The following is a 13,610-nucleotide window of genomic DNA, read 5'->3' on the forward strand; positions in this document are numbered from 1 at the left end:
AAAGCTTTGAAGGATATGCCTCTGTACAAGTTTTGAGCACATCTTCCCTGGGTAGTTTGGTTTCTTTATGCAGTAAAGATGCCCAGCATGCAGCACCAAGCCAGGCTGGGTATGCCTTCGCACACAAGTGCAACCCAGAGAGGAGCAGATTTCACTGAGAATGTTTCTTGCCCCCGAAATGCTAATTTTGCTGGCATAAGCTTTAAATTGGAGCTGTACGAAATCTAAGGAGAATTGCCTCAAGGTAGATGACACAAGGGGGTGTAGGAGTAAATACCATGGCTGGACACATTCAAATGCAGCCCACAGCATTTCCCCCTCTTGCCCCTCCTCCTTCCAGTCGGAGAGTTTAGCCCTCCTCTATGACAAATCACATTCCAAAAAATTTAATCACTGTTAGCATTTAATGAATTATTAAAAATCATTACAAGGCAGCTATAACTTCTTTAAGCAAGACCTAGCCCCATACTCTCTCTGTGGTGCTTTCAGTGAGGTGGCCGAGCTGGCATTGGCCTCTGGCTAACTCTCCCTCTCTTCTCTCCATGGGCCTCTGGGATCACAGAGGGTTCCCAAGGATGGGCTTCTGCAACGGGAAGGACCAGCAGAGGGCATTCAAAACACAGAGTTTCCCAGATGGTTGGGTGCCCATAGCACCCAGTAAAATCAATGAACTGGTGTTATGTGGACACAGTAAGTTGGAGAACACCTACACTTCTTGATTCATGTTTGTTCAAGACCTAATGGAGGTAATATTTGTCCTGACGCTACCACAAATGCTGTTCCTATGTAATTACTGCCAGAATTACACCACAGGAGGCTCAAATCCTATAGTAACAGGTTACTTCGGGGTATGGAAATTGAGATTGGCATCTCTTGTTTGTTTTGCTTTTTGTTCAGGGTTCCAGTAGACATCAAAGTAAATGGCCCTGACCACCGTTCACATTACTCCTCCATATATGTGTGCAAACATGTTCATCCAATTCTCCTAACTCCAAAGTAGCCACTCACAGGTCTCCTTCTTTGTTTGACAAGGTATTATTTAGCTGCCACCTTTTCTTCTGCTACCTTTACCCTGTTATCACTTCTTTCTGCAGTTTGATTATTCAGTTAAAGAGAAGGAGGTTTATTTGGTTTACCTATTTGTTCGGATAAAGGTTTACATGGTCTATAATTTTCTTGCCCTTGAGTTACAGCTGGATTGTTGAGACTAATTCTCCTAAAACACAGCTTTTCTATAAAATAGAAGAGTATCTCACTAACTTAACAGATGTGAGGTTTAGCACACTGCCATCTTTAGATGAAAAGTAAGACTAACTAACAACTGGCTGGTAACACGGTTCTGTCAGTAGAGCACACAGTATTTATTGGCAGCCACATGAAATACAGTCCCTGTATTTAGTAAGGTCAGTTGTGGCAGTGCAGTCGTCACCAGGACAGCATTCAAAGACTGTATCGGTGTTGGAACTATCAGTGGGATCTGCAGTGAGTTCTTTCAGCACAGGCTGCATTTGCTGAAGGAAGGTCTGTGACTGGGTAGTGGCTGTGCACTGTGCCTGTGCCTCCTGCTCACAGGAAGTGGTTATTGCCTGAGTCTTTAATTCATGTAGCAGTGATGTCCTGCCACAGATTTGTAAGCCAAAAATCTGAAGGGAAGAACACAACCATAGTTTGGATAAATACAGTCTATGATCATATTCATAGATCTTAAAGCCATAGCTTTATAATCACACTTTTAATTGTGCCACTCATTTCCACATTAGTTGCCATCTTTGTCTGAGATGAATTATTTTTCCTGGAAAGGATTGCTCTTCTCCTCACGGATGAAGAGTTTTCTCTTCATTGAATGTGACGAGTCAAATGGCTTAGTGGAAGTTTTTAGAATTATCTGGCCCTCAGACTTAAGTTTTCCAGGAACAGCACGGTCTTTTGTTCTCTCTTGTCCTTCAGGATCATAACTGACTTGCATTTTAAGTTTTCCACTTATTTGACATATTGAAATTTAATGCGTGGGAGGGGAAACTAATGGAAGAAGTTCCATTCCCCTGCTTTCTCTTCAAATTAGAAGCTCCTTAAATTCTACAGCCTTATTCTGAAAAATAACAATAATTTTCCTGTTTCTTCTATCTAAACCTCCCTATCAGAATTAACTGGGGAGAAGTAGAGCAAAAAAGGAGAGGAAGGGGCAGAGGCTAGAGGAACAGGCAATGAAACGCTATTTGACAATGCTCCTGTGAACTTGCAGGTCACCTGCTCCATAGGCCTGCTGAAGCCCCAAAAGCATTTTCCTTGCTGATATTCACACTTTTGTGATGGGATAGTTCAAGAGGTATCATCTTGAGGGAAGATCTGTGATTGAGGAGAAGCTTTGTTCTGTGTACCACATTGTCTCCAAGGGCAGATGCTCCCCAGTACAAGGCACAGGGCAAAGCTCTAGAGGTTGGGATTGCAGTACACAAAAGTGTTTAACTCTTTGATTTTTGTAATACATCACAAATTGCCCCTCAAGACACTAATCTCCATTTGTGCCTCATGTCCCCATCTATAAATGCCAATTACAAGTCCTTTCTGCTGTCTGTTATTTTTCTTGTGGCCACACTATGAACTGTTTGGAGCATGGACTATCCACGATGGATCCACTGGCCTAAATTATAACCAATAGTAACATGGCACCAGGAAAAAGTGTGGTTAATCCAGTAAGTGAAGCTCGAGGAATTAGTTCTGAGAACATTTTTTTGGGGTCATTTCCACTGACTGATGCAAATGGACACTGATGGAATCTGCATTCCTTTCAGAGCAGCCTGAACAGATCATCCTAGTTTTTTTTTTTTCTTTCCCCAAGCATTTGAAAATGTAATTTTGAAGGTCAAGGATTGCTCAGGGTGATATGGTTGGAGCTTTTTTAAGTTTCTGACTTGATTCAACAGAGCAAGATTATACTGCAATAAAAAATCTGGTGCATGTGCCTAGTTATGTCAGGAACAGCTGGACTGTATAGCAAAATCTCTACTCTAGGCTTCCCATAATATACTCAGTAAAAAAATTAACAACTGACAAGTTTTCCTGTTTTATTTTTGGTTATGAAGACTAATTTGAAGAGGATTGCATCACTTTTTTGTCAGCTGTTTTAATAGGGAACTGTCAGTATAGGAATTAGAATGAAGAAATGTCCCTTAATCTTTTACCATAATGAAGATCAGTGAACTTTAGACAAAGCACATCTTACTACTGACATCCCTGTCCAACCCTATTTCTTTTAGTCTGCTCTCCTAATTTCCTCCCTCCCCTCACTTGGAATGGCAAACCAAAGGTATTGTCAACTTTAGCAGCAAAAAAGGGGGTGGATAACAGGCACAAATGAATTTCAACTATGTTAAAAACAAAGAATCACTGATTTTGCATAGGCTATTCTACTTCAGTTTCTCTTTTAATTTCTGTACCATTTAAGCACTGTTGACTCTTTGATTTATCTGCTTATTTTAATAACAGCTTCAGCAGCTTGTTTGAGATAATTCGTATGTAATCTCAGGGACAAAAATTCTCTGGTCACTGCTGAGTCAAAACTTCACTGAAGATAATGTTCTTGCTGGAAGAGTCTAAGAATACCAGCAAGATTTGTAGGAGGGGGTCATATTTGTTTCAGACTAGCTGATACATCTGAAAAAGCAAACAAGTGTCTGGGTACAAAAGTCCTTCTCCAAGTCAAAAATAGAAGCTGAAAAGATAGATACAGATTTGGAATTCTTGCTCTAATTTTAACCTGATTATTCTGTTCTCTTAGTCTATGAGAAAGAAACTACATTCCCAGCTGATACCTACAAAGCAGAGAGATGAAGGTGCACAATTTGCTTTCAGACAATATATATACTGAAAATGTTAACTTTGAAACTGGGCCTGCTTTGATCAAGGGACAGGGCAGATGACCTTCAGAGGTCCCTTCCAGTCTCAGTCATTCTTGGGGACCTGTGATTTTATGCCACCTCTTCCCCCAAATCTTGCCTTTTAAATGACAAACTCTGTTTGAGCAAGACCAGAGAGCAGGGAACTGGCCAGCTCCTTTCTCCCCTTGTGGCACAGGCCTGGGGGTGATATGGCCATTTTGCAAGTTCTCATTCAGATGCTGGCTGTTGCTGATGAATTCCTGTTGTGGAAAAGGCCAGACCCAAAATGGAAGAAGGAAAAAAACCAAAATACAGGGCAGACAGGAGCAGGGGTCAACAAGCCACAGCGAGAGGAGTGCGGGAGGGTGTTTTACATGCACCCACAAGAATGGTCATGCACACATCCACTGACACATTTGACATTGAGGTCAGTCATGTCTTTCAGCTATTTGGAGAGCGACATTGCTGCGGGTTTCGAAAGGATGATCTGCAAGTGCAGCCAAAGCCATCTCATTAGAGCACCTGCCAGTCTTTATCAGTTGTCAAATAAAGCAGATGGATTTGGTCAGCAAACCTGCAGATAAAACATTAAAGGTTTTTGTTGTGTTTTTCTTCTTTACTTTGGGCCCTACTTCAAAGCTAGTTTCTGCTTTAAAGTTCTGACTCAGTCCGATAAATGAAAGAAGTCTAAGTTTTCAGTTAACAATGTTTATTACAAAAAACCAACACAGCTGACCCTTGCGATTGTTAGCATAGGCAGACTTCATCTCCATTTTTGTGTTATAAAAGGAAGGGAAATGGTTTACCAGAAGTTACTGCTAAATATTTCTATAAATAAAATAACAAGCATTAATTATAATCATTCAGTAACAATAATTTTTTACCTCTTATCTTAGGAGTCTAACACAATTATTCATCGCAGAATCTAAAACAGGGTGATACAAGAAAAAGGATATGATTCCCATACGGCTGTGAAATTAGGCTGCTCCTTTTAGCATGAACTGCACAAGAATGGACACAGCAGTGGAAACAGGAGATCTGCATCTCACCTGTTGGGGCAGTTGCCCAAACAATTGTCCCCTGTACTTCAGGGTAGCCTCAAAGACTACAAGATTATACATAACTCACTGCTGTTCCTTTTCCAGAGCTGGCACTGGGCACCATCATGGCTGGAAGCCCAGTGCCCTCCAGCAGGATAGATCACTGAGGGGCAGATACTTTCCCTGTCCCCCCTTAAGACTCTTTGGACAGGAGGAGAATGCTGAGGCTGGTACACCAAACCTTGGATTGTGTGGTTACAAAAACCTTTATCACTCAGGTGTTTGTGCAACACAAACATTAGAAAGAAGCACTGCTACCTTCAGAGAGGATTCATTAAGAAAATACAAATTCATCTCCTCGGCAAGCTACTCATACTTTCTTTTCAACTCTGATTATTGTTACAGAAAGCATCTCTACATATTCATTACTTTCCAATTGTTACTTCCTAACTGATTTCACTGCTGATGGGATTGGGTGTTGCTTCAGAAGTATTTCTGAAACTGAGATTAAGAGGTGAGCATCTTTCTGAGATTATCACCAAGGACATAAATCTTAGAGCAATGTGATGAATGGAGAGGTGTAAGGGAGGCACTTGGGGAGCAGACCTTATCTTGCACCAATGATTTCAGGGAGGTAGGGGTCTTTGGGAGAAGTGAAGAAATTACAACTCTTGTCAAAGAATATTTGTATAAGAGAATTGGCATAATGTAGCAAATGCTTTCTGGAGATGAAATAGAAAACACTTTTTCCTTTCTGGCAAAGCCCTCATTTATCACCTGGAAGCAACACTAATTGAATTATTCAAATGAGAATTATGAAGCAATGTTGTTAATAATCTCTTCTGTGTAATAATTCTTTGTCATGCAGACATGCAAATGATTTGCAGCTTCCAAGAGATTGTGTTTGTGATTAATGAGAAGAAAACAGGACAGATTTTACCTTCAGCAGCAAAGCCTACATCCAGTGTAAAATAATCAAAAGTGTTGGAATAACATATGATTTAACTTGTAATTGAGTGTAATTCTAGCTTCAAATTATATTAGTTTATCACAATGTACTTTTCCTGATGTCTCATGAATGATATTCCTTAAATCTCACAAAGAGAGGTTCTCATTCACTGAGGAGTTCCTGCATCTGGTACAGTGGCAGATTGGCATAAATGATATTCCTTAAATCTCACAAAGAAAGGTTCTCATTCACTGAGGAGTTCCTGCATCTGGTACAGTGGCAGATTGGCATAATTTTAATATTCCAAGCAAATCTTGGAATATTAAAGCAAACGGGTCAAAGCAAACCACAAAGGCTGCAATCTCTGCATCTGGCATTTCAGCTGAATTTACCTGGCAGGGAGGAGAAGGAATGGCGAGAGGGGAGGGAAGGGGGAGGAGCAATCCTGGCTTTCAGTTGGAATTGTAATAATTCCTTTATGGCAGGGCATTAGTATAGAGCCCGTGCCAGTGAAATTAGCCCACCATTGTACTGGATAAACACACCTCAGTTGAGACAACAAACCTGTTGATCTTATCTGTCAAGACCTAGATCATCGTCTGGGCTTTGACTTATCAGCTGCTCTGTCAACAGTTCCCCCATAAAGGAAAGAAATTGCAATAGCGAGAGTAAAAGCAGCCTCCAGCGCACAAGAAGCTTTTTGCTTTAGCAACCTGCCAGGCCACAAAAACGTGCCACTTTAAAGAAGAAGGCACATTGTTACTGGAGAAGATAGCCTCTGGGCAATGCTCAGCAGTGGGATTACAGTGAATTCCATCTTGGACGACAGCTTGATGATACAGATGGAGAAGAGTTCAGTGTTTGCAATGGAACTTTCCTACCAGAAACCTCAGAAATTTAGTGAAACCTTGTCTTTAATTTTGCTTGGTTTTCCTTTATGTATTTGTGACTGTATCTAAATTTAACGGAGAAATATAACAAAACAAACAAACAAACAAACAAAAAAAAACCCATCTCACAGTGCTTGAAGTATTTTGCTTGAAAATTTTATCAGCGAAACCAGGGGACTTAACACTGTGTTTCCCTCCCTTGCACCTCTTTTTTCATCTGGTGTTTCCTTTTCCATCAAGGAAAAGGAAACACCAGATGAAAAGATGGCCTTTCATTATGTGAGCATGAGAAGATGGTCTTTCATTATGTGAGCAGTGGGAAGTACCCCTGGATGAGCATTAGTTCCTTAGCCAATGTAACCTGCATAATATTAGCTTGGAGAAATTGATGAAGGAAAGATTTATCAGGGTGCCCAGGTGGTGACAGAAAGTGGCCTACTTTCTTTCCCTGTTTGTATTCCTTTTACTGCTGAGCCAAGAGGGTGCACAGAAAGAGGCAAAGCAAGCCCAAGAGTATGAGGAAAGCCATACCTTGGAGAAGGTGATCCATTAAGGGGTGACTGCCTAGACATGCTCTGGTCTCTGAAACATATTGTAAGGGTTCAAGCTCCTATTAAAAGGATCAGCCTCTCCCTTTCTGAAACAATTTGTGCAACTGTAAAGCCTGTAACATCTTCATGTCTTTAGCAAGGAAAAGAGAAAAACTACTTAAATTAAATGGCTTTGGTACAAAGAGGATCTGGCAGTGGCTAGCTTTATATTATTAACATTTCCCAGGAGTGATGTTCCACAGTGGCAGGCTGATGTAATTACCAGAAGTGAAGTTGTAAGTACTACTGAAAAGACCAAGAGATTTGCTAGCGACTTCAAAGAGGTAAAGATTTGTGTGGATTTGCACAAGGATAGAAAATGCAATGGGTTAGAAAATCAGGTCCTCCAGTGTCTTTAATCTTTTGTGGGCTTTATCCAGACATTTTGGTTTACAGGGGATTTAAATTAAGTTGCAAAAGAGACTTCCTAAACTTCTATCTGAATGTTATATTATGTGGGTTTTATACTGTTAGCTTAAAAACTGACCTTTTCTAAGCTTTTTGGATTAATGGCTTGTGGACAACTAATGCTGGCATTGGCAAGGAATTAACTTTCATGATGTGGAGACAGATGATGATCTAATAGTGATTTGCCTTTATCCAGGAAATTCACATACATATTAAAAGATGAAAGAAAGATCTTGGAATGAACCAGTAAATTATCAAAAAATGACAAAGCACACTGGATAAAGTACACTTGAAAATGCATTTGAGAGAACTTGTAGTACAAGATATGCTGCAGAGAGTCACTGGGATAGAATACGATCAGACAGACCTTTTTTGGTCCTATTTTTGTTTGAGGAGTAATGGTTTTAGTATAATTGTACAGATTTGTTCTGAATTATTTATAACAGTTATTGTGCCAGGTTTTGTGGTTTGATTTTTTTAAAAAATTTCTTTCCTTAATGTAGGTCAGTCTAAAATGTGAAAAAGCAGTCAACCAAGGGAAAAAATTCACTTGTGCTTTAATATAACCTATTGTCCATATGGATATGGAGAAAAGGGATACCTTGTCTCAAACTGTGCGCGGTGACAAGGTGTCCCAGGGGATTCAGAGTTCTAAGGATCCTCCCTGTTGTTTTGCAGCAAAGGTGGGAATGCACTTCTGTAAGGTCGCAAGACATTTTCAAAAATGATTAGCCTTGTGAAAGCGCTATAAATTGTCTGAAACAAAGATTGCTGCAAAGATCTCTACAGAGACAAAAAAGCATCTTTTAAAAGATTTCCAACTTCCATTACCACTGGTCAGCTTTTTTTCCCCTCTGGCCTCTAGGTTCCAGCATACTTTGAAAACCCACCATTATAAGAATTTTATGCAAGTCAAACCTGGAATAAGTTAAGGCATGTTTCACTAGGCAAACAGACATCCACTAAAAGAAATGTTTCCTCTGTGCCTCAGTTTTCCTCTGTGTTCAGTTGGAATAAAGTTGCTTATTCCACAGCAACACTGCATGGTAAAAGCTCACTTGCTTTTTAAAACCCCATGGTTTTAAAAACATGTTGGGCTGGGATGGCTGGCTGCTCACCCTTGAGCAAGTGAAGTAGTTATAATTCCCAGTGTCCTCCAAAAGGCAGGCAGAGGACTCAGTTGGAGCTGAATGAAGCATATGTTAAACACCAGCTATGGGAGGTGATGTCAATTCCCTGCCTTCTGTCACCAAGCCCTTTGCTGGACCATCACTGTGGTCTGGGAGTGCTGTAGCCAAGGCTGAAGTAACAGGCATGGCCTACAGGATAATCTAGAGGGACTATGAATGCGGGAAAAAAGGGAATGCTTGTTCTCTCTCTTCACACCCCAAAAGACGAAACTTGCAACTTCCCCCAGCTCAGACATTTTGTGGACTACATTGTAAAATGCTTATTCTTTTTGATTATTCTTAAAAAGAAATGTATCAGCTCTGTGGCTGTGTCTGTCTTCCTCACAGGTGTCGCATTAGTGAAAGGGGCTGGTGAGGAAGAGGCTGTGGATGGGCACAGAGTGCATCCCATTCCCTTGGTAAACTTGCTCAGGCCCTGGCTGGCTGAGAAAATGACTGAGCACAGAAATGAGGCTGAGGGCACAGGAGTCAAGGGAAGACCTTTCCCATTATTTGCTTGTTCCAATACAAGATTGCCCCTGTAGATGAGGAGAGCCTTGTAGGAATGCTATTTTAGCTGACATGGGAGAGGTTTTTTATAAGCTGGAGCCAGTCTGATGGAGAGATGCCTCCTGCTGCACACTGTGCACCGCTGCGGTTCTGCAGCCAAGGTCCTGAGAGTGTGTAGAGGTACTGAACCAAGTCCCAAAAGGAACCTTTAGGCAGTGCCTTGCTGCAAGTGCCACCTGTTGATAGACACTCATTTGAAGGAAACATCAGTGTTTTGCATATTGTTCATGATGTCTGGATTGAGCCAAATACTTTACTGGGGGCCAAGGAAGACCACTCTGGGAGAGGAGTATTGCTTTCTTCTGAAGTATGTGAGCTATGACCTGCTTCCTAAGGCCCTTTCAGACTTTTAAGTAACACTTTCCTATTGCATCATTATTTCTGGACATGAGCTTCCCATGGGTCTCCTGCCTTTACATTGTTTGCACAGGCTCTTAGTCTTTACTGTAGGTCTTAGTTTGTCAGAGAGTATTAGGAAACTATTTTGAAGCCTCTAACAGTCAGTGGCATATGGAGGTGATGCTCTAGGGCCCTGTTGAGATTAAACATTTACTGCTTGACTTGTTTGTGATGACAGGGACCTGGCTGGTCTTCTCTTCCTATGCAAACTGGCAAAGCTCTGCATTTCAGCAGCTGGGAAAGCAGCCCTGTCGGCTCCACTCCTCTTTTGTAGTGAGGAGCAGCTTAGCCTGAGAGCAGAGAGTCTCAAAACAGTGCTCCCTGTCCTCCAGCATAAAACTGATGAACTCTGCTGCAGGAGGTGCTGGAAATACTAGTGAGGGGATTGCTGAGTGCCTGTGCTGTCCTTATGGGCCATGGAATTGACATTTAATGAACGCGGGCACTCCTTCCCTCTCTCCAGAGAGGTAAGTGTTGGATGGGCAGCACAAATAAAAGATATAAATGTAGGCACTCAGAATAATATCTGACAAGATAGGAACATACAAATCAGCTGTCACTCACCACTCTTTCCCTTGCCCTGGTGCATGAGGCACTGGCAATTTTCAAGGTGAGGACACGCAAGTCACAATTGCCACTGCATTAATATTAATGACAATATTGTCTCTGCCTGGGAACAAGGGTCCCCTCCACCTGCTGCAAATATTTTGCTGTGCTAAGCTATCACTGGACTCCGTAACCTAGATATTTTAAGTTTCTAGTGCATAACAGTTAATGGAGCTGTCTCTGTTGCTTTTGTATTTTGTAACTCTTCTAACCAACTGTGATTAGCTGTCTAGTATTTGACAAGCTATCAACCAGTGTGCTTAGTGCCAGTGATGTCTATGTACAAGGAATAACACTTTTTCAGAGCACGGCACTCACTTCAGCAACGTTGCCTTTCTCCACCATTCCAAAACCTCTCAGGTGTGGACTCTATCCTGTTGTCTGCCAGGAAAAGAAATTCATCTCAACATATCCAGGCTCCAAAGCACAGTGAAAGAGCAGCTCAGAGAAGGAATTCATGCAAGCAATTACTCTGGACAGGGGACTGTCTGTGATAACCTCTGCTTTACACTACATTTACTGTACAATGGGGTTTGTTTGTTCTTTCACCTGTGGGTGTAGAATGGTATAGCTGCGTGTCCATACTAACAAATTGACTTCAAGCATTCACCATGCACTCTGCTGATGACAAAACCACATTGGGAATTTGCAGATCTGAGGGTAGAACTTGGAAAAATTATCTGTGATATTTCAACCACCATGAAAGACTTCCTGAAAAGGTTGTATCTGACGCACTACCAGATATTACATAAATTTACCAAGCAGAAGTTTTAAGACAAATAAAATAACGTATTTCTCTTGCACAAGCATAACCAAGCTCTAGAGCTTTTCACGACTCTAGTTTTTGTGACAGAAAAAAGGGATAAAGTAATTCACAAATAAAAATTTTAAATAATTTAAAATTAATCCTGCTATGTCACTATAAATTGAATAGATTGAAAGTAGAAGCATTCCAGCATAGGAGGCAGACAACTGTGTGCTTGCCTTGTTCTGCACACTTCCCCTGAACATTTGCTGCTGGCCACATGAGTGATTTAACTAACTGCACAAGACAAGTTCATGTCCTTGTTTTATAGCCATGTTTCAGGTAAAATACAACCCAGAATGAATCTTCACTGCTTCTTGCTGTTGCTGATGTCTCATTACTTGCCTTGAGGGAGATCTATGAGTGAAGTCAGCAGAACTGCAGTGCTATTCAGGAATGCCTTTGGATTGTGTTGGGGTTTAAGGTAAATATAAAATCAACTAAGCAATCATGTTTTACCCATATATACCAAGTTTCCCCTAAAAAGTTCAGTTGGAAAAAGTCCTTCCTGTTACTCTGTTAATCAGGTGGGCAGTTTAGTTCCACGTCCTGTTCGGCACAAGTCACCGTGTGCAATGATAGGTAGTCAGCCTGCACCCACATGTAACCTGTGTCACTTGGGAAGCAGCACAGAAAAACCCAGGAAATCAGAGACTTTTTATGATGGGTGCAGGCAAAAAAGCTCACCTCAAATTCAGGCTGTCCCAGCTAATAACATTGATTGCTCTGAGGGTACCTGCATGTCTTTCTGGACTCAGCTGTCCAAGTGGAACTTGATCTGGGTGACAGCAGGGAGGTGGAGGCAAGCAGGGTGCTTTCTGCTCCTCCTCAAGGCTATTGCATCACGATTTTGAGTCAACACATTTCAGACCTCCCACAGAGAGCAGAGCTGGCTCTTTACCTGTGCAAGACCCAGCATAATAACTTCAGGTAGCTCTCCCCAAGGCAATTTGCTGAGGTCATACATGACAGTCACAAATATTTCCCAGATTACCAAATCATGTGTGTCGAACAAAGAATTTAATTTTTATTTTTTATTTAAATTACTGTAAGGCAAAGGTTAACTAAAAGATCAAAAATCATACAAATAAATATCATACAAGGTGACACAAATAAAGATTACAAATACAAATTAAAAAATCGTACAAAGTGATGTCTGAATAATTGACTACAACCTCTTACATTAACACCCAAAAAGAGAAGAAGAATCCCACCTTTGCTTCTTCCCTTTTATTTTTGTACCATAAGGGTCTTGCAACACCAACTAAGAAAGCAGTTTTCTGTGAACCTTCTTGAAATGAGGGAATCCCCGAAGGAGGTGGTAGAAATTTCTATGTTGTTAGCCTTAGGCACCACAGGGAAGAAAGAGGTATTGTTGAAAGTGTCAAAATACCTGGAAAAGTAGTAGCAGACAGATTGGCTAACTGGTATAGTTTAGAATAGGACTGAGGCTATTCAGAGGGTGAAACAGAGAACTAGAAAACTTTGACTAGTTCCCTGATTGTATGTATAAGCTATCCGCAAGGAAATTTAGGCTGACATTTCTTGGGAGGAGCTGTTAGCTGGTGAAAAGTCTCAGTTTCTGCCAAAGTAGCAAAAAAAAAAAAAAAAAAAAAAAAAAAAAAAACCCCAAAAAACCACCTCAACACATGTTCTGCTTTCTTGCAGAAGACCACATACAGCAGCTGTTTAAGCCACACAGGTGAGGCCAGCAAGGTAGCCAAGGTATCTACTGACAGATAACAATTTTCTGACAACAGATCAGAATGCCAGCAAAGCTCTGACAGTGTGCAAGGCTCTCATATTTGCCATTAACACTGGATAATACTCCCACCTCCATTTGTTGAAACTTGTATCCTTGATCAAGAATGACTTTTTGTCATTTCTGCAAAAGAGCGAAATTCCTCTGGTGAAGAATTTGAAATTCAAGCAGAGCCAAAATTGCTCAATGTCATTAATAGGGCACAGACTGAGCTTTTGTGCTGAAATAGCAACAGTTTAGGGGGAAAAAAATTGGGAGGTTAAAAAAGCAGTCATGAGGCCCCAAAAGGGTGCCAGCCATGTAAATCCCCATTCCCCTAATTAACATCTTGTTTCCATTCTTTCATATTTCTTCTCTGCCTCTGTTTTTCATGTGTGTATTTTCTGCTGGGATAAGCCCAGCTTGGACACAGGAAGGTGAAAGCATTCTTACCATGTTTGTGGTGCAGAACACAAGCAGCCTCTTTGAGTGTGGCCTTAGCTGATACTGAAATTCTGCCAGGTTTTCTACAGAGCAGAAATATAAGAAATATACACACACACTC

Source organism: Passer domesticus, chromosome 1 (assembly GCF_036417665.1).
Source record: "Passer domesticus isolate bPasDom1 chromosome 1, bPasDom1.hap1, whole genome shotgun sequence".
In the NCBI taxonomy this organism is placed as follows: Eukaryota; Metazoa; Chordata; class Aves; order Passeriformes; family Passeridae; genus Passer; species Passer domesticus.